This window comes from Cupressus sempervirens, chromosome 2, assembly GCF_028749045.1.
Source record: "Cupressus sempervirens isolate cs-2001-9-10 chromosome 2, ASM2874904v1, whole genome shotgun sequence".
Classification (NCBI taxonomy): Eukaryota; Viridiplantae; Streptophyta; class Pinopsida; order Cupressales; family Cupressaceae; genus Cupressus; species Cupressus sempervirens.
In genome coordinates this window covers 553,572,412-553,597,411 of record NC_143119.1, presented here as the reverse complement: position 1 = coordinate 553,597,411, position 25,000 = coordinate 553,572,412, and positions in this window count along the sequence as shown.

Below are 25,000 nucleotides of genomic sequence, written 5' to 3'. Positions count from 1 at the left end.
ACATTTTTTTTTGAACTCCCAAAATTTCATTCTTTATTGCCTTACGAGGCCTATCATGATCTCTTTTTATAAAGAAAATTCTCAAATCGGATCATTTCGGCTACCCTACCTCAAATTTTGCTAGCTAGGCATAACGCCTCAAGTCGGCTCGGCAATACGTGAACTGAAAGTTGTGCGTGATCCAAAAGCGGGTAACTTGTTTTTTTTTTTTTTTTGTAATGCCCAAAATTTAGCGCTTTTCGCTGTACAGGGCCTCCCATGATTTTTTTTGTTTTTTTTTTTTTCCCCTCGTTGACCCACTCTGGCGACCCAGTCGGGTCGCCCGAGGCTGGGGCGACAGAGATGGGTTGACCTAGTCGGGTGACCCAAGTTGGGTCGACCCAGGCGTGCGATCCTGGCTGGGGACAGTAAGTCGATTCTATAAGTTTTCTTGCCAATTTTGCTAGCCAGGTCAGCTCACCAAGTCATCTAACCATGTGGTCTTTGCAAAATCAAGGATTGACTATTTAAGTCCACTCACAGCTCATCAAGCCAACTCACCAAAATGACTTACCGTCTCGCCTCACTAGGTTGCCCCACCAGGTCACCTCTTCTTTAAGACCGCTCACCATGTCGGCTCCCCAAGTCACCTCACCGAGTCGACTATTCAGGTTGCCTCACCAAGTTGACCCCTTAAGTTCGCTCACCAAGTCAGCTCCCTAAGTTAGGTCACCAAGTCGAATCACCTAGTCATTTTACCACCTTCCCGCAGCAGGTGTGCTCGCCAAGTTGCCCCACCGAGTTGCTTCTCTAAGCCCACTCACCATGTCAGCTCACCAAGTCGGTTGTTCAAGTACGTTGCCAAGTCAACTCTTTAAGTTTGCTCACCAGGTCAGCTTGCCCAAGTCACCTCTTTAAGTTCGTTCGCCAGGTCGGCCCGCCCAAGTCGCATCAGTGGGCTAACTCGTCGAGTCACCTCATGAAGTTGACTCTTTAAGTGCGCTCACCAAGTCAGCTAACCAAGTCGACTCACCATCTCACCTCGATAAGTTGGCTTGCCGAGTTACCCCACCAAGTCATCACCTCTTTAAGCCAGCTCACCGTGTCAACTTGTCAGGTTGGCTCACCAAGTTGCCTCAAGGATAGCTCCTCACCATGAGTCGCCTCACCATGTTGACTCAATGAGTCACCTCACCATGTTGACTCTTTGAGCCCGCTCGCCAGGTTGCCTCACCAAGTCGACTCGAGTACGTTGCCAAGTCGACTCTTTAAGTTCGCTCACCATGTCGACTCGCCAAGTCAGCTCACCATGTCATCTCGACGAACCAACTCGCCAAGTCGCCTCACCACTTCGGCTCTCTAATACCACTCGCCAAGTCGCCCCACCAAGTCACCCCGTTAGGTCCACTCACCACATCGCCCCGTTAGGCCCACTCTCACCAAGTGGACTCTTTAAGTCTGCTCATAAAGTTAAGCCACCAAGTACTCTCACCAAGTCGACTCTTTAAGTCCTTTCATCGAGTCACCCCACCAAGTACTCTCACCAAGTCAACTCTTTAGGTCTGTTCATAGAGTCACCCCACCAAGTCAACCCTTCAAGTGCATTCATCAAGTCACCCCACCAAGTCAACTCTTTAAGTTCATTCATCAAGTCACCCCACCAGGTCAGCCCACAAATTACTCTCACCAAGTCGACTCTTTAAGTTTGTTCATCAAGTCACCCCGTCGGGTCGGCCCACCAAGTGGACTCTTTAAGTTCGTTCATGAAGTCACTCTGCCAAGTCGGCCCACTAGTTTGAATCTTTAAGTTCGTTCATCAAGTCACCCCGCCAGGTCAGCCCACCAACTACTCTCACCAAGTCGACTCTTTAAGTTTGCTCACCAAGTCACCCCACCAGGTCGGCCCACCAAGTACTCTCACCAGGTCGACTCTTTAGGTTTGTTCATCAGGGCACCCCACCGAGTACTCTCACCAAGTTGACTCTTTAAGTTCGTTCATCAAGTCGCCCCGCCAGGTCGGCCCACCAAGTACTCTCACCAAGTTGACCCTTTAAGTTCGGTCATCAACTCACCCCGCCAGGTCGGCCAACCAAGTACTCTCACAAAGTTGACTCTTTAGGTTTGTTAATCAATTCACCCCGCCAGCTCGGCCCACCAAGTTCTCTCACCAGGTCGACTCTTCAAGTTCGTTCATCAAGTCACGTGACCAGGTCAGCCCACTGAGTACTCTCACCAAGTCGACTCTTTAAGTTTGTTCATCAAGTCACCCGGCCAGGTCGGCCCACCAAGTCACCAAGTACTCTCACCAAGTCGACTCTCTAAGACCGTTCATCAAGTCACCCCGCCAGGTCGGCCCACCAAGTCAAATCTTTAAGTCCGTTCATCAAGTCACCCCACCAAGTACTCTAACCAAGTCGATTCTTCAAGTGCGTTCATCAAGTCACTCGGCCAACTACTCTCACCAAGTTGACTCTTTAACTATGTTCATCAAGTCACCCCACCAAGCACTCTCACCACGTTAACTCTTTAGGTCCATTCATAAAGTCACCCCACCAAGTTGACCCTTCAAGTGCGTTCATCAAGTCACCCCACCAAGTACTCTCACCAATTTGACTCTTTAAGTCTTTTCATCAATTTACCACACCAAGTACTCTCACCAAGTCAACTCTTTAGGACCATTCATCAAGTCACCTCACAAAGTGGACCCTTGACATTCGTTCATCAAGTCACCCCATGAAGTACTCCCACCAAGTCGACTCTTTAAGTCAGTTCACAAAGTCACCCAACCAGGTCGGCCCACCAAGGACTCTCACCAAGTCGACTCTCTAAGTTTGTTCATCAGGTCACCCCATCGAGTACTCTCACCAAGTCAACTCTTTAGGTCCATTCATCAAGTCACCCCGCAAAGTTGACCCTCTAAGTTCGTTCATCGAGTCACCAGACCAAGTTGACTCTTTAAGTCCTTTCATCAAGTCACCCCGCCAAGCCGACTCTTTAAGTCCGTTCATCAAGTCACCAGAACAACCACTCTCACCAAGTCGACTCTATAAGTCCATTCATCAAGTCGGCCCACCAAGTACTCCCACCAAGTCGACTCTTTAAGTCCGTTCATCAGTTCACCCCGCCGAGTTGCTTCTCTAAGCCCACTCACCATGTCAGCTCACCAAGTCAGTTGTTCAAGTACGTTGCCAAGTCAACTCTTTAAGTTCGCTCACCAGGTCAGCCTGCCCAAGTCGCCTCTTTAAGTTCGTTCGCCAGGTCGGCCCGCCCAAGTCGCATCAGCGGGCTAACTCGCCGAGTCACCTCACGAAGTTGACTCTTTAAGTGTGCTCACCAAGTCAGCTCACCAAGTCGACTCACCATCTCACCTCGATAAGTTGGCTTGCCGAGTTACCCCACCAAGTCGTCGCCTCTTTAAGCCCGCTCACCGTGTCAGCTCGTCAGGTCGGCTCACCAAGTCGACTAATCAAGTAGGCCCACCAAGTCGCCTCAAGGATAGCTCCTCACCATGAGTCACCTCACCATGTTGACTCAATGAGTCGCCTCACCATGGTTACTCTTTGAGCCCGCTCGCCAGGTCGCCTCACCAAATCGACTCGAGTACGTTGCCAAGTCGACTCTTTAAGTTCACTCGCCAGGTTGACTCGCCAAGTTAGCTCACCATGTCATCTCAACGAACCAACTCGCTAAGTCGCCTCACCACATCGGCTCTTTAATACCACCCGCCAAGTCACCCCACCAACTCGCCCCGTTAGGCCCACTCACCACATTGCCCCGTTAGGCGCACTCTAACCAAGTGGACTCTTTAAGTCTGCTCATAAAGTCGAGCCACCAAGTACTCTCACCAAGTCAACTCTTTAAGTCCTTTCATCGAGTCACCCCACCAAGTACTCTCACCATGTCAACTCTTTAGGTCCGTTCATAGAGTCACCTCACCAAGTCGACCCTTCAAGTGCATTCATCAAGTCACCCCACCAAGTCGACTCTTTAAGTTCATTCATCAAGTCACCCCGCCAGGTCAGCCCACAAATTACTCTCACCAAGTCGACTCTTTAAGTTTGTTCATCAAGTCACCCCGCCAGGTCGGCCCACCAAGTGGACTCTTTAAGTTCGTTCATGAAGTCACTTTGCCAAGTCGGCCCACCAGGTTGACTCTTTAAGTTCGTTCAGCAAGTCACCCCGCCAGGTCAGCCCACCAACTACTCTCACCAAGTCGACTCTTTAAGTTTGCTCACCAAGTCACCCCACCAGGTCGGCCCACCAAGTACTCTTACCAGGTCGACTCTTTAGGTTTGTTCATCAGGGCACCCCACCGAGTACTCTCACCAAGTCGACTCTTTAAGTTCGTTCTACAAGTCGCCCCACCAGGTCGGCCCACCAAGTACTCTCACCAAGTCAAACCTTTAAGTTCGGTCATCAACTCACCCCGCCAGGTCAGCCCACCAAGTACTCTTACAAAGTTGACTCTTTAGGTTCGTTCATCAATTCACCCCGCCAGCTCGGCCCACCAAGTTCTCTCACCAGGTCGACTCTTTAAGTTCGTTCATCAAGTCACCCTGCCAGTTCAACCCACCAAGTACTCTCACAAAGTTGACTCTCTAAGTTCGTTCATCAAGTCACCCTACCAGGTTAGCCCACCAAGTACTCTCACCAAGTCACCCCGCGAGTTTGACCCACCAAGTCGACTCTTTAAGTTCATTCATCAAGTCACCCGACCAAGTCGGCCCACCAAGTCAACTCTGTAAGTCCGTTCATCAAGTCACGTGACCAAGTCAGCCCACCGAGTACTCTCACCAAGTCGACTCTTTAAGTTTGTTCATCAAGTCACCCGGCCAGGTCGGCCCACCAAGTCACCAAGTACTCTCACCAAGTTGACTCTCTAAGTCCGTTCATCAAGTCACCCCGCCAGGTCGGCCCACCAAGTCGAATCTTTAAGTTCGTTCATCAAGTCACCCCACCAAGTACTCTAACCAAATTGATTCTTCAAGTGCGTTCATCAAGTCACCCGGCCAACTACTCTCACCAAGTTGAATCTTTAACTATGTTCATCAAGTCACCCCACCAAGCACTCTCACCACGTAAACTCTTTAGGTCCGTTCATAAAGTCACCCCACCAAGTCGACCCTTCAAGTGCATTCATCAAGTCACCCCACCAAGTACTCTCACCAATTCGACTCTTTAAGTCCTTTCATCAAGTCACCACACCAAGTACTCTCACCAAGTCAACTCTTTAGGACCGTTCATCAAATCACCTCGCCAAGTCAACCCTTGAAGTCCGTTCATCAAGTCACCCCACCAACTACTCCCACCAAGTCGACTCTTTAAGTCAGTTCACGAAGTCACCCAACCAGGTCGGCCCACCAAGGACTCTCACCAAGTCGACTCTCTAAGTCTGTTCATTAGGTCACCCCACCGAGTACTCTCACGAAGTCAACTCTTTAGGTCCGTTCATCAAGTCACCCCACAAAGTCGACCCTCTAAGTTCATTCATCAAGTCACCCGACCAAGTCGACCCTTCAAGTGCGTTTATCAAGTCACCCCACCAAGTACTCTCACCAATTCGACTCTTTAAGTCTTTTCATCAAGTCACCACACCAAGTACTCTCACCAAGTCAATTCTTTAGGACCGTTCATCAAGTCACCTCGCCAAGTCGACCCTTCAAGTCCGTTCATCAAGTCACCCCACCAACTACTCCCACCAAGGACTCTCACCAAGTCGACTCTCTAAGTCTATTCATCAGGTGACCCCACCGAGTACTCTCACCAAGTCAACTCTTTAAGTTCGTTCATCAAGTCACCCTGCAAAGTGGACCCTCTAAGTTCGTTCATCGAGTCACCCGACCAAGTCGACTCTTTAAGTCCTTTCATCAAGTCACCCCGCCAAGCCGACTCTTTAAGTCCGTTCATCAAGTCACCGGAACAACTACTCTCACCAAGTTGACTCTATAAGTCCGTTCATCAAGTCAGCCCACCAAGTACTCCCACCAAGTCGACTCTTTAAGTCCGTTCATCAGTTCACCCTGCCAAGTACTCTCACCAAGTCAACTCTTTAGGTCCGTTCATCAAGTCACCCCGCCAAGTCAACCCTTTAAGTCCGTTCATCAAGTCGCCCCACCGAGTTGCTTCTCTAAGCCCACTCACCATGTCAGCTCACCAAGTCGATTGTTCAAGTACGTTGCCAAGTCAACTCTTTAAGTTCGTTCACCACATCAGCCTGCCTAAGTCGCCTCTTTAAGTTCGTTCACCAGGTCGGCCCGCCCAAGTTGCATCAGCGGGCTAACTCACCGAGTCACCTCACGAAGTTGACTCTTTAAGTGCGCTCACCAAGTCAGCTCACCAAGTTGACTCACCATCTCGCCTCGATAAGTTGGCTTGTAAAGTTACCCCACCAAGTTGTCGCCTCTTTAAGCCCGCTCACTGTGTTAGCTCGTCAGGCCGGCTCACCAAGTTGACTAATCAAGTAGGCCCACCAAGTCACCTCAAGGATAGCTCCTCACCATGAGTCACCTCACCATGTTGACTCCATGAGTTGCCTCACCATGTTGACTCTTTGAGCTCGCTCGCCAGGTCGTCTCACCAAGTCGACTCAAGTACGTTACCAAGTCGACTCTTTAAGTTCGCTCGCTAGGTCAACTCGCCAAGTCAGCTCACCATGTCATCTCAACGAACCAAATCGCCGAGTCACCTCACCACATCGACTCTCTAATACCACTCGCCAAGTCGCCCCACCAACTCACCCCGTTATGCCCACTCACCACATCACCCCGTTAGGCCCACTCTCACCAAGTGGACTCTTTAAGTCTGCTCATAAAGTCGAGCGACCAAGTACTCTCACCAAGTCGACTCTTTAAGTCCTTTCATCGAGTCACCCCACCAAGTACTCTCACCAAGTCAAATCTTTAGGTCCATTCATAGAGTCACCCCACCAAGTCGACCCTTCAAGTGCGTTCATTAAGTCACCCCACCAAGTTGACTCTTTAAGTTCATTCATCAAGTCACCCCGCCAGGTCAGCCCACAAATTACTCTCACCAAGTCGACTCTTTAAGTTCGTTCATCAAGTCACCCCGCCAGGTCGGCCCACCAAGTGGACTCTTTAAGTTCATTCATGAAGTCAATCTGCCAAGTCGGCCCACTAGGTCGACTCTTTAAGTTCGTTCATCAAGTCACCCTGCCAGGTCAGCCCACCAACTACTCTCACCAAGTTGACTCTTTAAGTTTACTCACCAAGTCACCCCGCCAGGTCGGCCAACCAAGTACTCTCACCAGGTCGACTCTTTAGGTTTGTTCATCAAGGCACCCCACCGAGTACTCTCACCAAGTCGACTCTTTAAGTTTGTTCATCAAGTCGCCCCGCCAGGTCGGCCAACCAAGTACTCTCACCAAGTCGACCCTTTAAGTTCGATCATCAACTCACCCCGCCAGGTTGGCCCACCAAGTACTCTCACAAAGTCGACTCTTTAGGTTTGTTCATCAATTCAGCCCGCCAGCTCGGCCCACCAACTTCTCTCACTAGGTCGAATCTTTAAGTTCGTTCATCAAGTCACCTCGCCAGTTCGACCCACCAAGTACTCTCACAAAGTCGACTCTCTAAGTTCGTTCATCAAGTCACCCTGCCAGGTCAGCCCACCAAGTACTCTCACCAAGTCACCCCGCTAGTTCGACCCACCAAGTCAACTCTTTAAGTTCGTTCATCAAGTCACCCAGCCAAGTCGGCCCACCAAGTTGACTCTTTAAGTCCGTTCATCAAGTCACGTGACCAGGTCAGCCCACCGAGTACTCTCACCAAGTCGACTCTTTAAGTTTGTTCATCAAGTCACCCGGCCAGGTCGGCCCACCAAGTCACCAAGTACTCTCACCAAGTCGACTCTCTAAGTCCGTTCATCAAGTCACCCTACCAGGTCGGCCCACCAAGTTGAATCTTTAAGTCCGTTCATCAAGTCACCCCACCAAGTACTCTAACCAAGTCGATTCTTCAAGTGCATTCATCAAGTCACCTGACAAACTACTCTCACCAAGTCGACTCTTTAACTATGTTCATCAAGTCACCCCACCAAGCACTCTCACCACGTCAACTCTTTAGGTCTGTTCATAAAGTCACCCCACCAAGTTGACCCTTCAAGTGCATTCATCAAGTCACCCCACCAAGTACTCTCACCAATTCGACTCTTTAAGTCTTTTCATCAAGTCACCACACCAAGTACTCTAGCAAGTCAACTCTTTAGGACCGTTCATAAAGTCACCTCGCCAAGTCGACCCTTGAAGTCCGTTCATCAAGTCACCCCACCAACTACTCCCACCAAGTTGACTCTTTAAGTCAGTTCATGAAGTCACCCAACCAGGTCGGCCCACCAAGGACTCTCACCAAGTCGACTCTCTAAGTCTGTTCATCAAGTCACCCCACCGAGTACTCTCACCAAGTGAACTCTTTAGGTCCGTTCATCAAGTCACCCTGCAAAGTCAACCCTCTAAGTTCGTTCATCGAGTTACCCGACCAAGTCAACTCTTTAAGTCCTTTCATCAAGTCACCCCGCCAAGCTGACTCTTTAAGTCCGTTCATCAAGTCACCAGAACAACTACTCTCACCAAGTCGACTCTATAAGTCCGTTCATCAAGTCGGCCCACCAAGTTGACTCTTTAAGTCCGTTCATCAGTTCACCCCACCAAGTAATCTCACCAAGTCAACTCTTTAGGTCCGTTCATCAAGTCACCCCGCCAAGTCGACCCTTTAAGTCCGTTCATCAAGTCGCCCTGCCGAGTACTCTCACCAAGTCGACCCTTTAAGTCCTTTCATCAAGTCACCCCACCAAGTCAACTCTTCAAGTCTGTTCATCAAGTCACCAGAACAAGTAATCTAACCAAGTTGACTCTTTAAGTCCGTCCATAAAGTCACCCCACCAGGTCGGTCCACCAAGTACTCCCACCAAGCCGACTCTTTATGTTCGTTCATCAGTTCACCCCGCCAAGTACTCTCACCAAGTCGACTCTTTAAGTCTGCTCATCAAGTCGAGCCACCAGGTACTCTCACCAAGTTGACTCTTTGAGTTCATTCATCAAGTCGCCCCACCAAGTACTCTAACCAAGTCGATTCTTCAAGTGCATTCATCAAGTCGCCCCACCAAGTACTCTCACCAAGTCGACTCTTTAAGTCCTTTCATCGAGTCACCTCGCCAAGTACTCTCACCAACTCAACTCTTTAGGTTCGTTCATAGAGTCACCCCACCAAGTTGACCCTTCAAGTGCATTTATGAAGTCACCCCGCCAGGTCAGCCCACCAAGTCGAATCTCTAAGTCCGTTCATCAAGTCACCATCCCGATCTGGCTGAGCTATTCTGGCCGAGCCATGCTGGCCGAGCCGATCTAGGCGAGCCATTCTGGCCGACCTGATATGGTTGAGCTGTTTAGGGCAAGCCATGCTGGCCGAGCCGATCTGGGTGAGCCATTCTGGCCGAGCCAATCTGAGCGACCCATTCTGGCCGAGCCATGCTGGCCGAGCCATTCTGGCCGGGTCATGTTGGCCAAGCCGATCTGGGCGAGCTGTTCTGGCCGAGCCATGCTGGCCGAGCCGATCTGGGTGAGCCATTCTGGCTGAGCCATTCTGGCCGAGCCATGCTGGCCGAGCCAATCTGGGCAAGCCGTTATGGCCGAGCCGATCTGGCTGAGCTCCAAAAATGATGTCGTGGATGGCTATTTGGTCGCCTCTATGCCAACTCGATCGGCACAACATTGGGAATGGTTCGATAGTGGTTGTCATTCCAATGTTTCATCGGGATGTCTTGGAACGTGGCCTTTCAAGGGCGAGCTTTCGTCTAGCACTTGGATTGTGCGTCGTCACAAGTGAATGGGGAGATCTCTTTGTGAACGGCAGCATGGCGATTGCAAGAGAAAATTGACTTAGTAGTCGGAGCATTGGCCTCAGGCCATTGTGATGGCCTTGCAATTTCTCTATAATTGCAACCTATGTTTGCGTAGTAGAAGAGTTCGCATGTAAGATTGGCCTTTGTCCTTGACGGTTCCAAGTACTCTCACCGAGTCACCAAGTCACCATGCTGGTCGACCCGATCTGGCTGAGCCAATCTGCGTGAGCCATGCTGGCCTAGCCAAGCTGGCCAAGCCGATTTGGGTGAGCCATGTTGGCCGACCCGATCTGGGTGAGCCATTTTGGCTGACCCGATCTGGCCGAGCTCCAAAAACGGTGTCGTGGATGGCTGTTTGGTCACATTTTTCATTGAATTGGATTTTTAAGGGAGTTGTCTGTGCTATCGCAGATTTCTAATGCAGAGCGAGCCTCACACTAATAGCTTATATAGGAGAGGTTGTTGCCGCGAGCCTCTCCCATGCCCCTTTCATTGATTCAACATTGGTGTCTAGGTAGATCGGATTGTTGGGTTTTCAAACGGTGTATGCTGATGTTGAATCAATGAAAGGGGCATGAAGCGATCTCAGTTCTTTTCCTTGGCTCTCCTTTAGATCATGTTTTCCGATGACTCAATTTTGGAAAAGGTGAGGCAGCGGTTGCTGATCCATGGTGTGTGTTTTTGGTGATTTTAAAACTTGATCTAAACGTGAGCCCTTGTCTAGCACTCCGGCGTTGCTTGGTATAATGGCAATTTGCTATGGGTGCTTGGCGCTCTAGCAATTTGTCATGGTGTACTTGTGACGGCTACATGGGAGCTTTAATATCGAAAGCTCTCGGTGAAAAATGGTGGCCGAGCCATGCTGGCCGACCTGATCTGGCTTAGCCATTTTCGTCGACCCGATCTGGCTCTTCTTTCTCACTCCATCGGCACAAATTTGGGAGTTGCTCGACAGCAGTTGTCATTCCAATGTGTCATTGCGGTGATCTGGAGAGCGATGCTAAGGGCGGGAGCTTGCATCTAGCATTTGGGGATGTTTGTGGAAGCGAGCAGGGGAGCTTCTCTTATCGGAACCTCTCTGTGGCCTTTGAATATAGACCCAGTGCCGACGATATCGATGGATATGAGCCTTGGATTCTAAAATTGTTCAGCTAACATCAGTTTTTGTGAGAGATGGTTATGAAAGCATTTCCTGATCGATACGCGGGAGTTCCCTAAGATCGCCTGTGTGCCAACTTGATCGGCACAACATTGGGAATGGTTCGACAGCAGTTATCGTTCCAATGTGTCATCGAGATGTCTTGGAACACGACCTTTCAAGGGCAAGCTCACATCTAGAACTTGGATTGTACGTCGTCACAAGTGATTGGGGAGATCTCTCTGTGAATGGCAGCATGGTGATTGCAAGAGAAAATTGACTTAGTAGTCGGAGCATTGGCCTCGGGCCATTGTGACAGCCTTGCAATTTCTCTATAATTGCAACCTATGTTTGCGCAGTAGCAGAGTTTGCATGTTAGATTGGCCTTTGTTCTTGACACTTCGAAGTACTCTCACCAAGTCAGCAAGTCACCATGCTGGCCGAGCCGATCTGGCCGAGCCATGCTGGTCGAGCAAATCTGGGTGAGCCATTCTGGCTGAGCTGATTTGGGCGAGCTCCAAAAATGGTGTTGTGGATGGCTGTTTGGTCACATTTTTCATTGAATTGGATTTTTAAGGGAGTTGTCCGTGCTATCACAGATTTCTAATGCAGAGCGAGCCTCGCACTAATAGCTTATTTAGGAGAGATTGTTGCCGCGAGCCTCTCCCATGCCCCTTTCATTGATTCAACATTAGTGTCTAGGCGGATCGGATTGTTTGGTTTTCAAACAGTGTATGCTGATGTTGAATGAATGAAAGGGGCATGAAGCGATCTCAGTGCTTTTCCTCAGCTCTCCTTTAGATCATGTTTTCCGATGACTCAATTTTTGAAAAGGTGAGGCAGCGGTTGCTGATCCATGGCGTGTGTTTTTGGTGGTTTTAAAACTTGATCTAAATGTGAGCCCTTGTCTAGCACTCCGACGTTGCTTGGTATAATGGCAATTTGCTATGGGTGCTCAATGCTCTAGCAATTTGTCATGGTGTACTTCTCGCGGCTACATGGGAGCTTTAATATCGAAAGCTCTCGGTGAAAAATGGTGGCCGAGCCATGCTAGCCGACCCAATCTAGCTTAGCCATTTTCGTCGACCCGATCTGGCTCTCGTTTCTCACTCCATCGGCACAAATTTGGGAGTTGTTCGACAGTGGTTGTCGTTCCAATGTGTCATTGCGGTGATCTGGAGAGTGATGCTAAGTGCGAGAGCTTGCGTCTAGCATTTGGGGATGTTTGTGCAAGCGAGCAGGGGAGCTTCTCTTATCGGAACCTCTTTGTGGCCTTTGAATATAGACCCAGTGCTGACGATATCGATGGATACGAGCCTTGGATTATAAAATTGTTCAGCTAACATTTGTTTTTGTGAGAGATGGGTACGAAAGCACTTCCTCATCGATACGCGGGAGTTCCCTAAGATCGCCTCTATGCCAACTCGATCGGCACAACATTGGGAATGGTTCGACAGCGGTTTTCATTCCAATGTGTCATCGAGATGTCTTGGAATGCGGCCTTTCAAGGGCGAGCTCACATCTAGCACTTGGATTGTGCGTCGTCACAAGTGAATGGGGAGATCTCTCTGTGAACGGCGCCATGGTGATTGCAAGAGAAAATTGACTTAGTAGTCAGAGCATTGGCCTCGGGCCATTGTGACGGCCTTGCAATTTCTCTATAGTTGCAACCTATGTTTGCGCAGTAGCAGAGTTTGCATGTTAGATTGGCCTCTGTTCTTGACAGTTCGAAGTACTCTCACCGAGTCAGCAAGTCACCATGCTGGCCGAGCCGATCTGGCTGAGCCATGCTGGCCGCGCCGATCTGGGTGAGCCATTCTAGCCGAGCCGATCTGGGCGAGCTCCAAAAATGGTGTCGTGGATGGCTGTTTGGTCACATTTTTCATTGAATTGGATTTTTAAGGTTTTTGTCCGCACTATCATAGATTTCTAATACAGAGCGAGCCTCACACTAATAGCTTATATAGGAGAGGTTGTTGCCGCGAGCCTCTCCCATGCCCCTTTTATTGATTCAACATTGGTGTCTAGGCGGATCGGATTGTTGGGTTTTCAAACGGTGTATGCTGATGTTGAATGAATGAAAGGGGCATGAAGTGATCTCAGTGCTTTTCCTCGGCTCTCCTTTAGATCATGTTTTCTGATGACTCAATTTTGGGAAAGCTGAGGCAGTGGTTGCCGATCCATGGCATACTTCTCGCGGCTACATGGGAGCTTTAATATCGAAAGCTCTCGACGAAAAATGGTGGCCGAGCCATGCTGGCCGACCTGATCTGGCTTAGCCATTTTTGTCGACCTGATCTGGCTCTTCTTTCTCACTCCATCGGCACAAATTTGGGAGTTGTTTGACAGCAGTTGTCATTCCAATGTGTCATTGCGGTGATCTGGAGAGCGATGCTAAGGGCGGGAGCTTGCGTCTAGCATTTGGGGATGTTTGTGCAAGAGAGCAGGGGATCTTCTCTTATCGGAACCTCTCCGTGGCCTTTGAATATAGACCCAGTGCCGATGATATCAATGGATATGAGCCTTGGATTCTAAAATTGTTCAGCTAACATTGGTTTTTGTGAGAGATGGGTACGAAAGCACTTCCTGATCGATTCGCTGGAGCTCCCTAAGATCGCCTCTATGCCAACTCGATCGGCACAACATTGGGAATGGTTCGACAGTGGTTGTCATTCCAATGTGTCATCAGGATGTCTTGGAACGTGGCCTTTCAAGGGCGAGATCGCGTCTAGCACTTGGATTGTACGTCATCACAAGTGAATGGGGAGATCTCTCTATGAACGGCGGCATGGTGATTGCAAGAGAAAATTGACTTAGAAGTCAGAGCATTGGCCTCGGGCCATTGTGACGGCCTTGCAATTTCTCTATAATTGCAACCTATGTTTGCGCTGTAGCAGAGTTTGCATGTAAGATTGGCCTTTGTTCTTGACAGTTCCAGGAGATGACCTCCAGAACTTTTGGATTGGGCCCCTTCAAGGTGAAATTCATCCAGTTGATCGGATGAGCTCGATGACCATTTCACTCCCTTGGCTCCATGAATTCAAATCCCATCCAGCTGCCGTGAAGCCATCCCGATTTTGCTATGCGAGGACTCTCTCCCCAAAGTCGTTCTCTTTGCAACAACTTCTTTGGAAAAAAAAATTCAGAATGGTTCGGCAGCGGTTGTCATTCCAATGGTGCCGTTGTGGTGGTTGCCTGGGCAGCGATCTGAAGGGCGAGCCGTCATCTAGCAGTTGGGCTGTGCATTACGGGTGACAAGGGAGCCTTTGTAATCGGAAGCTCCCTGTGACCATTCAATGAGAAGAGCCATTGCTTGTGTGAGCAAGGACGAATGCAGCCTTGGATTCTAAATGAAATCAACGACATCAGATCTATATATAAGAGCGAAATGAAGCAGCAGCCTGTTTGCCATGTACGGCTCCCCAAAGTTGCTCGTCTTTCTCACTCCATCGGCACAAATTTGAGAGTTGTTCGACAGTGGTTATCATTCCAATGTGTCATTGCGGCGATCTGGAGAGCGATGATAAGGGCGGGAGCTTGTGTCTAGCATTTGGGATGTTTGTGCAAGCGAGTAGGGGAGCTTCTCTTATCGAAACCTCTCCATGGCCTTTGAATATATAGACCCAGTGCCGACGATATCGATGGATACGAGCCTCGGATTCTAAATTTGTTCACAGCTAAGATTGGTTTTTGTGAGAGATGGGTAAGAAAGCACATCACGATTGCTACGTGGGAGCTCCCTAAGGTCACCTCTGTGCCAACTCGATCGGCACAACATTGGGAATGGTTCGACAGCGGTTGTCGTTCCAATGTGTCATCGGGGGATGTCTTGGAAAGTGGCCTGGCCTTTCAAGGGCGAGCTCGCGTCTATCACTTGGATTGTGCGTTGCATCGCAAGTGAATGGGGAGATCTCTCTATGAACGGCGACATGGTGACTGCAAGAGAAAATTGACTTAGTCAGAGCATTGGCCTCGGGCCACTGTGATGGCCTGGCAATTTCTCTTTAATTGCAACCTATGTTTGCGCAGTAGCAGAGTTTGCAAGTAAGATGGTCCTTGTTCTTGAGAGTTCCAAGAGATGACCTCCGAAACTTTTGGATTGGGCCCCTTCAAGGTGAAATTCATCTAGTTGATCGGATGAGCTTGATGACCATTTCAGTCCCTTGGCTCCATGAATTCACATCTCCTAGCCGATGACAATCTTTTGCTCCTTAGACGACCTCATAATAAATTGGGTCGTGGATGGCTGTTTGGTCAAAATTTTCAATGATTTGGATTTTTATGGCAGATGACGGCGTGTTCACTAATTTCTAATGCAGAGCGAGCCTCACACTAATAGCTTATATAGGAGAGGTTGTTGCCGCGAACCTCTCCCATGCCCCTCTCATTGATTCAACGACGGTGTCAAGGCGGATGGAAATGTCAGATTTTGAAATGGTGGACGCCGACGTTGAATCAATTGGAGGGGCATGAAGTCCACCCTCGAGGTGCTATTCCTGGACTCTCCTTTAGATCATGTTTTCTTGTCACTCAGCTGGCACAATTTCGGAAAGCAATTGGGCTGCGCATCACGAGTGACAAGGGAGCCTTTGTGATCGGAAGCTCCCCGTGGCTATTCGATGAGAAGAGCCATTGCTTGTGTAAGCAAGGACGAATGCAGCCTCGGATTCCAAATGAAATCAACGACATCGGATCTATATATAAGAGTGAAATGAAGAAGCAGCCCATTTGCGATGCGCGGCTCCCCAAAGTTGCTATTCTTTCTCAATCCATCGGGGCACAAATTCGGGAGTTTTTCGACAGTGGTTGTCGTTCCAATGGTGCCATTGCGGCAAAATTTGTTCACAGCTAAGATTGGTTTTTGTGAGAGATGGGTATGAAAGCACATCCCAATTGCTACGCGGGAGCTCCCTAAGGTCGCCTCTATGCCAACTCGATCGGCACAACATTGGGAATGGTTCGACAGCGATTGTCGTTCCAATGTGTCATCGGGGGATGTCTTGGAAAGTGGTCTTTCTTTCAAGGGTGAGCTTGCGTCTAGCACTTGGGTTGTGCGTCACGTCACAAGTGAATGGGGGATATCTTGGAAAGTGGTCTTTCTTTCAAGGGCGAGCTCGCGTCTAGCACTTGGATTGTGCGTCGCGTCACAAGTGAATGGGGAGATCTCTTTGTGAACGGCGGCATGGTGATTGCAAGAGAAAATTGACTTAGTCAGAGCCATTGGCCTCGGGCCATTGTGACGGCCTTGCAATTTCTCTTTAATTTCAACCTATGTTTGCACAGTAGCAGAGTTTGCATGTAAGATGGGCCTTGTTCTTGAGAGTTCCAGGAGATGACCTCCGGAACTTTTGGATTGGGCCCCTTCAAGGTGAAATTCATCCAGTTGATCGGATGAGCTCGATGACCATTTCAGTCCGTCAGCTCTATGAACTCACATCTCCTAATCGAGGACAATCTTTTGCTCCTCTTCCAACCTCATAAAAAATTGGGTTGTGAATGGCTGTTTGGTAGGAATTTTAAAGGATTTAGATTTTTAAGGCAGATGTTGGTGTGTTCGCTAATTTCTAATGTAGAGCGAACCTCGCACTAATAGCTTATATAGGAGAGGTGGTTGCCACGAGCCTCTCCCGTGCCCCTCTCATTGATTCAACACCGGTGTCAAGGTGGATGGATATGTCAGATTTTGAAATGGTGGACGCCGACGTTGAATCAATTAGAGGGGCATGAAGCCCACCCTGGATGTGCTATTCCTTGACTCTCCTTTAGATCATGTTTTCTTCTCACTCAGCTGGCACAATTTTGGAAAAAGGTTTGGCAGCGGTTGCCATCCCTCACCGCATCTACTTGGTGATTTTAAAACTCGATCTAAAACGGGAGCCCTCACCTAGCACCTCCGTCCGGTGTTGCTCGGGTATTGCATAAAATTATGCCAACGGCGCGAATCCCCCAACAAATGCCTACGCTTGGACCCTCTCTTAGATCACCTTCTTCGATCACTCGACCGACGCAACTACAACAGGAGAGGTGGTTGCCGTGAGCCTCTCCCATGCTCCCCTCATTGATTCAACGCCGCTGTCAAGGTGGATGGATATGTCAGATTTTGAAATGGTGGATGCCGATGTTGAATCAATTAGAGGGGCATGAAGCCCACCCTCGAGGGTGCTATTCCTGGACTCTCCTTTAGATCATGTTTTCTTGTCACTCAGCTGGCGCAATTTCGGAAAAAGGTTTGGCAGCAGTTGCCAGCCCTCACCGTGTCTACTTGGTGATTTTAAAACTCGATCTAAAATGGGAGCCCTCTTCTAGCACCTCCATCAGGTGTTGCTCGGGTATTGCATAAATTAATGCCATCAGTGCAAATCCCCCAATGAATGCCTACGCTTGGACCCTCTCTTAGATCACCTTCTTCGATCACTCAACCGACGCAACTACAGAAGAGACTTGGCAGCGGTTGCCATTCTACAGCGCGTCTGTTCAGCGATTTCGAAGTTGATCTAATGGCGAGCCCTTGTCTCTAGCCATGAGGTGGGTGCTTGGCACTCTAGCAAAAATTTTTGCATGATTATCATGGCTACAATGGGAGAGGTGGTTTTCGTGAGCCTCTCCCGTGCCCCCCTCATTGATTCAACGCCGCTGTCAGGGCGGATGGATATATCGGATTTTGAAACGGTGGACGCCGACGTTGAATCAATTAGAGGGGCATGAAGCCCACCCTCGAGGGTGCTATTCCTGGACTCTACTTTAGATCATGTTTTCTTGTCACTTAGCTGGCGCAATTTCAGAAAAAGGTTTGGCAACGGTTGCCAGCCCTCACCGCGTCTAATTGGTGATTTTAAAACTTGATCTAAAACGGGAGCCCTCGTCTAGCACCTCCGTCCGGTGTTGCTCGGGTATTGCATAAATTTATGCCATCGGCGCGAATCCCCCAACGAATGCCTATGCTTGGACCCTCTCTTAGATCACCTTCTTCGATCACTCGACCGACGCAACTATGAAAGAGACTCGGCAGCGGTTGCCATTCTACAGCGCGTCTGTTCAGCGATTTCGAAGTTGATCTAATGGCGAGCCCTTGTCTCTAGCCATGAGGTGGGTGCTTGGCGCTCTAGCAAAAAAATTTTGCCATCCTATCGCGGCTACAAGGGGAGAGGTGGTTGTCGCGAGCCTCTCCCGTGCCCCCCTCATTGATTCAACGCCGCTGTCAGGGCGGATGGATATGTCGGATTTTGAAATGGTGGACGCTGACGTTGAATCAATTAGAGGGGCATGAAGCCCACCCTCGAGGGTGCTATTCCTGGACTCTCCTTTAGATCATGTTTTCTTGTCACTCAGCTGGCAAAATTTTGGAAAAAGGTTTGGCAGCGGTTGCCAACCCTCACCGCGTCTACTTGGTGATTTTAAAACTCGATCTAAAATGGGAGCCCTCGTCTAGCACCTCCATCCAGTGTTGCTCGGGTATTGCATAAATTTATGCCATCAGCACAAATCCCCCAATGAATGCCTACGCTTGGACCCTCTCTTAGATCACCTTCTTCGATCAATCGACCGATGCAACTACGGAAGAGACTTGGCAGTGGTTGCCATTGTATAGCGCGTCTATTCAGCGATTTCGAAGTTGATCTAATGGTGAGCCCTTGCCTCTAGCCATGAGGTGGGTGCTTGGCGCTCTAGCAAAATTTTTTGTGTGCCTATCGCGTCTACAACAGGAGAGGTGGTTGCCACGAGCCTCTCCCGTGCCCCCCTCATTGATTCAACGCCGCTCTCAGTGCGGATGGATATGTCAAATTTTGAAACGGTGGACAGCGACGTTGAATCAATTAGAGGGGGCATGAAGCCCACCCTCGAGGGTGCTATTCCTGGAATCTCCTTTAGATCATGTTTTCTTGTCACTCAGCTGGCGCAATTTTGGAAAAAGGTTTGGCAGCGGTTGCCAGCCCTCACCGCATCTACTTGGTGATTTTAAAACTTGATCTAAAATGGGAGCCCTCGTCTAGCACCTCCGTCCGGTGTTGCTCAGGTATTGCATAATTTTTTGCTATCGGCGCAAATCCCCCAACAAATCCCTAGCCTTGGACTCTCTCTTAGATCACCTTCTTCGATCACTTGACCGACGTAATTACGGAAGAGGCTTGGCAGTGGTTGCCATTCCACAACACGTCTGTTCAGCAATTTCAAAGTTGATCTACTAATGGCAAGCCCTTGTCTAGCCATGAGGTGGGTGCTTGGGGCTCTAGCAATTTTTTGTGTTCCTATCGCTGCTACAATGGGAGCTTTGATAACAAAAGTTCTCGGTGACCCTCCCCTAGAAATCAGTGCTGGTGTTCGCGAAAGACACGTTATTCAGATTTTTGGAATATTGGCACCAGCATCGTTTCTATTGGGAGGGTCGTGAAGCCATCCCAATTTTTCTATGCGAGGGCTCTCTCCCCAGAATCGTTCTCTACGCAACAACTTCTTTGGCACAAATTTTTTAGAATGGTTCGGCAGCGGTTATCATTCCAATGGTGCCGTTGTGGTGGTTGCCTGGGCAGCGATCTGAAGGGCGACCCATCGTCTAGCAGTTGGCCTGCGCATCACGAGTGACAAGGGAGCCTTTGTTACCAGAAGCTCTCCATGGCCATTCGATTAGAAGAGCCATTGCTTGTTTGAGCAAGGATGAATGCAGCCTTGGATTCCAAATGAAATTGACAATTTCAAATCTATATAAGAGTGGAATGAAGTAGCAGCACAGCCCGTTTGCTATGCGCGGCTCCCCAAAGTTGCTCTTCTTTCTCACTCCATTGCCACAATTTCAAGAGTTGTTCGACAGTGGTTGTCATTCCAATGTGTCATTGCGGTGATCTGGAGAGCGATGCTAAGGGTGGGAGCTTGTGTCTAGAATTTGGGATGTTTGTGCGAGCGAGCAGGGGAGCTTCTCTTATCGGAACCTCTCTGTGGTCAAGGGCGAGCTCCCGTCTAGACCTTGGATTGTGCGTCACATCACAAGTGAATGGGGAGATCTCTCTGTGAACGGCGGCATGGTGATTGCAAGAGAAAATTGACTTAGTCAGAGCCATTGGCCTCAGGCCATTGTGATGGCCTTGCAATTTCTCTTTAATTGCAACCTATGTTTGCGCAGTAGCAGAGTTTGCATGTAAGATGGGCCTTGTTCTTGAAAGTTCTAGGAGATGACCTCCGAAACTTTTGGATTGGGCCCCTTCAAGGTGAAATTCATCCAGTTGATTGGATGAGCTCAATGACCATTTCAGTCCCTCGGCTCCATGAACTCACATCTCCTAACCGATGACAATCTTTTGATCCTCTGCTAACCTCATAAAAAATTGGGTCGTGAATGGCTATTTGGTAGGAATTTTAAAGGATTTTTATTTTTAAGGCGGATGTCAGTGTGTTCGCTAATTTCTAATGCAGAGCGAGCCTCGCACTAATAGCTTATATAGGAGAGGTGGTTGTCGTGAGCCTCTCCCGTGCCCCCCTCATTGATTCAATGCCGGTGTCAAGGCGGATGGATATGTCAGATTTTGAAACAGTGGACGCCGACATTGAATCAATTCGAGGGGCATGAAGCCCACCCCGGATGTGCTATTCCTCGACTCTCCTTTAGATCATGTTTTCTTCTCACTCAGCTAGCGCAATTTCGGAAAAAGGTTTGGTAGCGGTTGCCATCCCTCACCACGTCTACTCGGTGATTTTAAAACTCAATCTAAAATGAGAGCCCTCGTCTAGCACCTCCGTCCGGTGTTGCTCGGGTATTGCATGAAATTATGCCATTGGCGCGAATCCCCCAACGAATGCCTACGCTTGGACCCTCTCTTAGATCACCTTCTTTGATCACTCGACCGACGCAACTACGGAAGAGACTTGGCAGCGGTTGCCATTCTATAGCGCGTCTGTTCAGCGATTTCAAAGTTGATCTAATGGCGAGCCCTTGTCTCTAGCCATGAGGTGGGTGCTTGGCGCTCTAGCAAAATTTTTTGCATGCTTATCATGGCTACAATGGGAGAGGTGGTTGCCGCAAGCCTATCTCGTGCCCCCCTCATTGATTCAATGCCGCTGTCAGGGCGGATGGATATGTCAGATTTTGAAAAGGTGGACGCCGATGTTGAATCAATTAGAGGGGCATGAAGCCCACCCTCGAGGGTGCTATTCCTGGACTCTCCTTTAGATCATGTTTTCTTGTCACTCAGCTAGCGCAATTCGGAAAAAGGTTTGGCAACGGTTGCCAGCCCTCACCGCATCTACTCGGTGATTTTAAAACTCGATCTCAAACGGGAGCCCTCGTCTAGCACCTCCATCCGGTGTTGCTTGGGTATTGCATAAATTTATTCCATCGGCATGAATCCCCCAACAAATGCCTACGCTTGGACCCTCTCTTAGATCACCTTCATCGATCACTCGACCGACGCAACTACGAAAGACACTTGGCAGCGGTTGCCATTCTACAGTGCGTCTGTTCAGCGATTTTGAAGTTGATCTAATGACGAGCCCTTGTCTCTAGCCATGAGGTGGGTGCTTGGCGATCTAGCAAAATTTTTTGCATACCTATGGCAGCTACAACGGGAGAGGTGGTTGCCACGAGCCTCTCCCGTGCCCCCCTCATTGATTCAACGCCGCTGTCAGGGCGGATGGATATGTCAGATTTTGAAACAGTGGACGCCGACGTTGAATCAATTAGAGGGGCATGAAGCCCACCCTCGAGGGTGTTATTTCTCGACTCTCCTTTAGATCATGTTTTCTTCTCACTCAGCTGGCGCAATTTTGGAAAAAGGTTTGGCAGCGATTGCCAGCCCTCACCGTGTCTACTTGGTGATTTTAAAACTCGATCTAAAATGGGAGCCCTTGTCTAGCACCTCCGTCCGGTGTTGCTCGGGTATTGCATAAATTTATGCCATCGGCGTGAATCCCCCAATGAATGCCTACACTTGGACCCTCTCTTAGATGACCTTCTTCGATCACTCGACCGATGCAACTACGGAAGAGACTTGGCAGCGGTTGCCATTCTACAGCGCGTTTGTTCAGCGATTTCGAAGTTGATCTAATGGCGAGCCCTTGTCTCTAGCCATGAGGTGGGTGCTTGGCGCTCTAGCAAAATTTTTTGCGTGCCTATCACGGCTACAATGGGAGAGGTGGTTGCCGCGAGCCTCTCCCGTGCCCCCCTGATTGATTCAACGCCGCTGTCAGGGCGGATGGAAATGTCAGATTTTGAAATGGTGGACGCCGACGTTGAATCAATTAGAGGGGCATGAAACCCACCCTCGAGGGTGCTATTCTTGGACTCTCCTTTAGATCATGTATTCTTGTCACTCTGCTAGCGCAATTTTGGAAAAAGGTTTGGCAGCGGTTGCCAGCCCCTCACCGCATCTACTTGGTGATTTTAAAACTCGATCTAAAATGGGAGCCCTTGTCTTGCACCTCCGTTCCGTGTTGCTCGGGTATTGCACAAATTTTTGCCATCAGCGTGAATCCCCCAACGAATGCCTACACACTTGGACCCTCTCTTAGATCACCTTCTTTGATCACTCGACCGACGCAATTACGGAAGAGACTTGGCAGTGGTTGCCATTCTACACCACGTCCGTTCTGCGATTTCGAAGTTGATCTAATGGCGAGCCCTTGTCTATAGCCATGAGGTGGGTACTTGGCACTCTTGCAAAATTTTTTGCGAGCCTATCGTGGCTACAATGGGAGAGGTGGTTGCCGTGAGCCTCTCTCGTGCGCAGCTCATTGATTCAACACCGCTGTCAGGGCTGATGGATATGTCAGATTTTGAAATGGAGGACGTCGACGTTGAATCAATTAGAAGGGCATGAAGCCCACCTTCGAGGGTGCTATTCCTGGACTCTCCTTTAGATCATGTTTTCTTGTCACTTAGCTGGCGCAATTTTGGAAAAAGGTTTGGCAGCGGTTTCCAGCACTCACTGCGTCTTCTTTGTGATTTTAAAACTTGATCTAAAATGAGAGCCCTCGTCTAGCACCTCCGTCCGGTGTTGCTTGGGTATTGCATAAATTTTTGCCATCGGTGCGATTACCCCAACGAATGCCCTACACTTGGACCCTCTCTTAGATCACCTTTTTCGATCACTCGACCAACGCAATTACGGAAGAGACTTGGCAGCGATTGCCATTCTACACCGCGTCTGTTCTGCGATTTCGAAGTTGATCTAATGGCGAGCCCTTGTCTCTAGCCATGAGGTGGGTGCTTGGTGCTCTAGAAAAAATTTTTTGCATGCCTATCATGGCTACAATGAGAGAGGTGGTTTTTGCGAGCCTCTCCCGTGCCCCTCTCATTGATTCAATGCCGCTGTCAGGGCGGATGGATATGTCAGATTTTGAAATGGTGGACGCCGACGTTGAATCAATTAGAGGGGCATGAAGCCCACCCTCGAGGGTGCTATACCTAGACTCTCCTTTAGATCATTTTTTCTTGTCACGCAGCTGTCGCAATTTCAGAAAAAGGTTTGGCAGCGGTTGCCAGCCCTCATCGCGTCTACTTGGTGATTTTAAAACTTGATCTAAAATGGGAGCCCTCATCTAGCACCTCCGTCTGGTGTTGCTCGAGTATTGCATAAATTTATGCCATTGGCCCGAATCCCCCAGCGAATGCCTATGCTTGGACCCTCTCTTAGATCAGCTTCTTCGATCACTCCACCGATGAACCTACGGAAGAGACTTGGCAGCGGTTGCCATTTTACAGCGCATTTGTTCAGCAATTTCAAAGTTGATCTAATGGCGAGCCCTTGTCTCTAGCCATGAGGTGGGTGCTTGGCACTCTAGCAAAATTTTTTGCGTGCCTATCGCGTAAAGTAAGTTTTCTAGTCACTCAGCTGGCGCAATTTCGGAAAAAGGTTTGGCAGCAGTTTCTAGCCCTCACCACGTCTTCTTGGTGATTTTAAAACTCGATCTAAAATGGGAGCCCTCGTCTAGCAGCTCTGTGCCAACTTGATCGGCACAACATTGGGAAATGGTTCGACAGCGGTTGTCATTCCAATGTGTCATCGGGGGATGCCTTGGAAAGTGGCCTTTCAAGGGCGAGCTCGCGTCTAGCCCTTGGATTGTGCATCGCGTCACAAGTGAATGGGGAGATCTCTCTGTGAACGGCGGCATGGTGATTGCAAGAGAAAATTGACTTAGTCAGAGCATTGGCCTCAGGCCATTGTGACGGCCTTGCAATTTCTCTTTAATTGCAACCTATGTTTGCGCAGTAGCAGAGTTTGCATGTAAGATGGGCCTTGTTCTTGAGAGTTCCAGGAGATGACCTCCGAAACTTTTGGATTGGGCCCCTTCAAGGTTAAATTCATCCAGCTGATCGGATGAAGCTCGATGTGCTTGTATCTATTTCAAGATGGTAATGATGGTCATTAATCTGTGGCGGTGAGTATTATCCCATTCAGTAATCGCAATGGCGGAGCTGGTGGGAAGTACTTGTCGCTTTGTTTTGATGGATATACCCTATATGTAGGTGTCTACATGGCTTGCAACACACTGCACATTTGGTGTTCGATTCTAAGATGCGCTTGTTGCTGAGTGTGTATGGAGTTGTATCTTTTAGCCAAGGGCTCCATCTCATTGGCACATTCTATCATTGCATTTTTATCCTGCCCGGACGGCAAGAAGGAAAGAGATGGTTGCACGGGTGCATTGCTCGACGTCCCTAATTTCATCAAGGGTCCACTCTCCACCCTAAGTTTTTGCCGATCAGTAGAGCCTTGGGATTGAGAAGGGGGCCAGCGAAAGGTTTGGTTGCCACATAATTTATTCGCTAGTGCATTCTCGGTGCGTGCTTGCCTCTTCACTGTCTCATCCTACAGAAGTGCATGGCACTGTCATGACAGCCTTTTGTGGTCCAGGCTAGTAGAAGCGTAGAGTATTACCGATAATTTTTGTTTGGATGCAGAAACTCTCCATGCCCTGTCCTTCCCTATGCGATTCAAATGGCTGCAGCTCGTGGGTTCTGTGGGAGATACTCTTCTTCAGCTCCCCCTAAAGAGAGCATTTGGAGTTTGCATTGTGTGGACAAAAAGCCCAAGGCGTTTC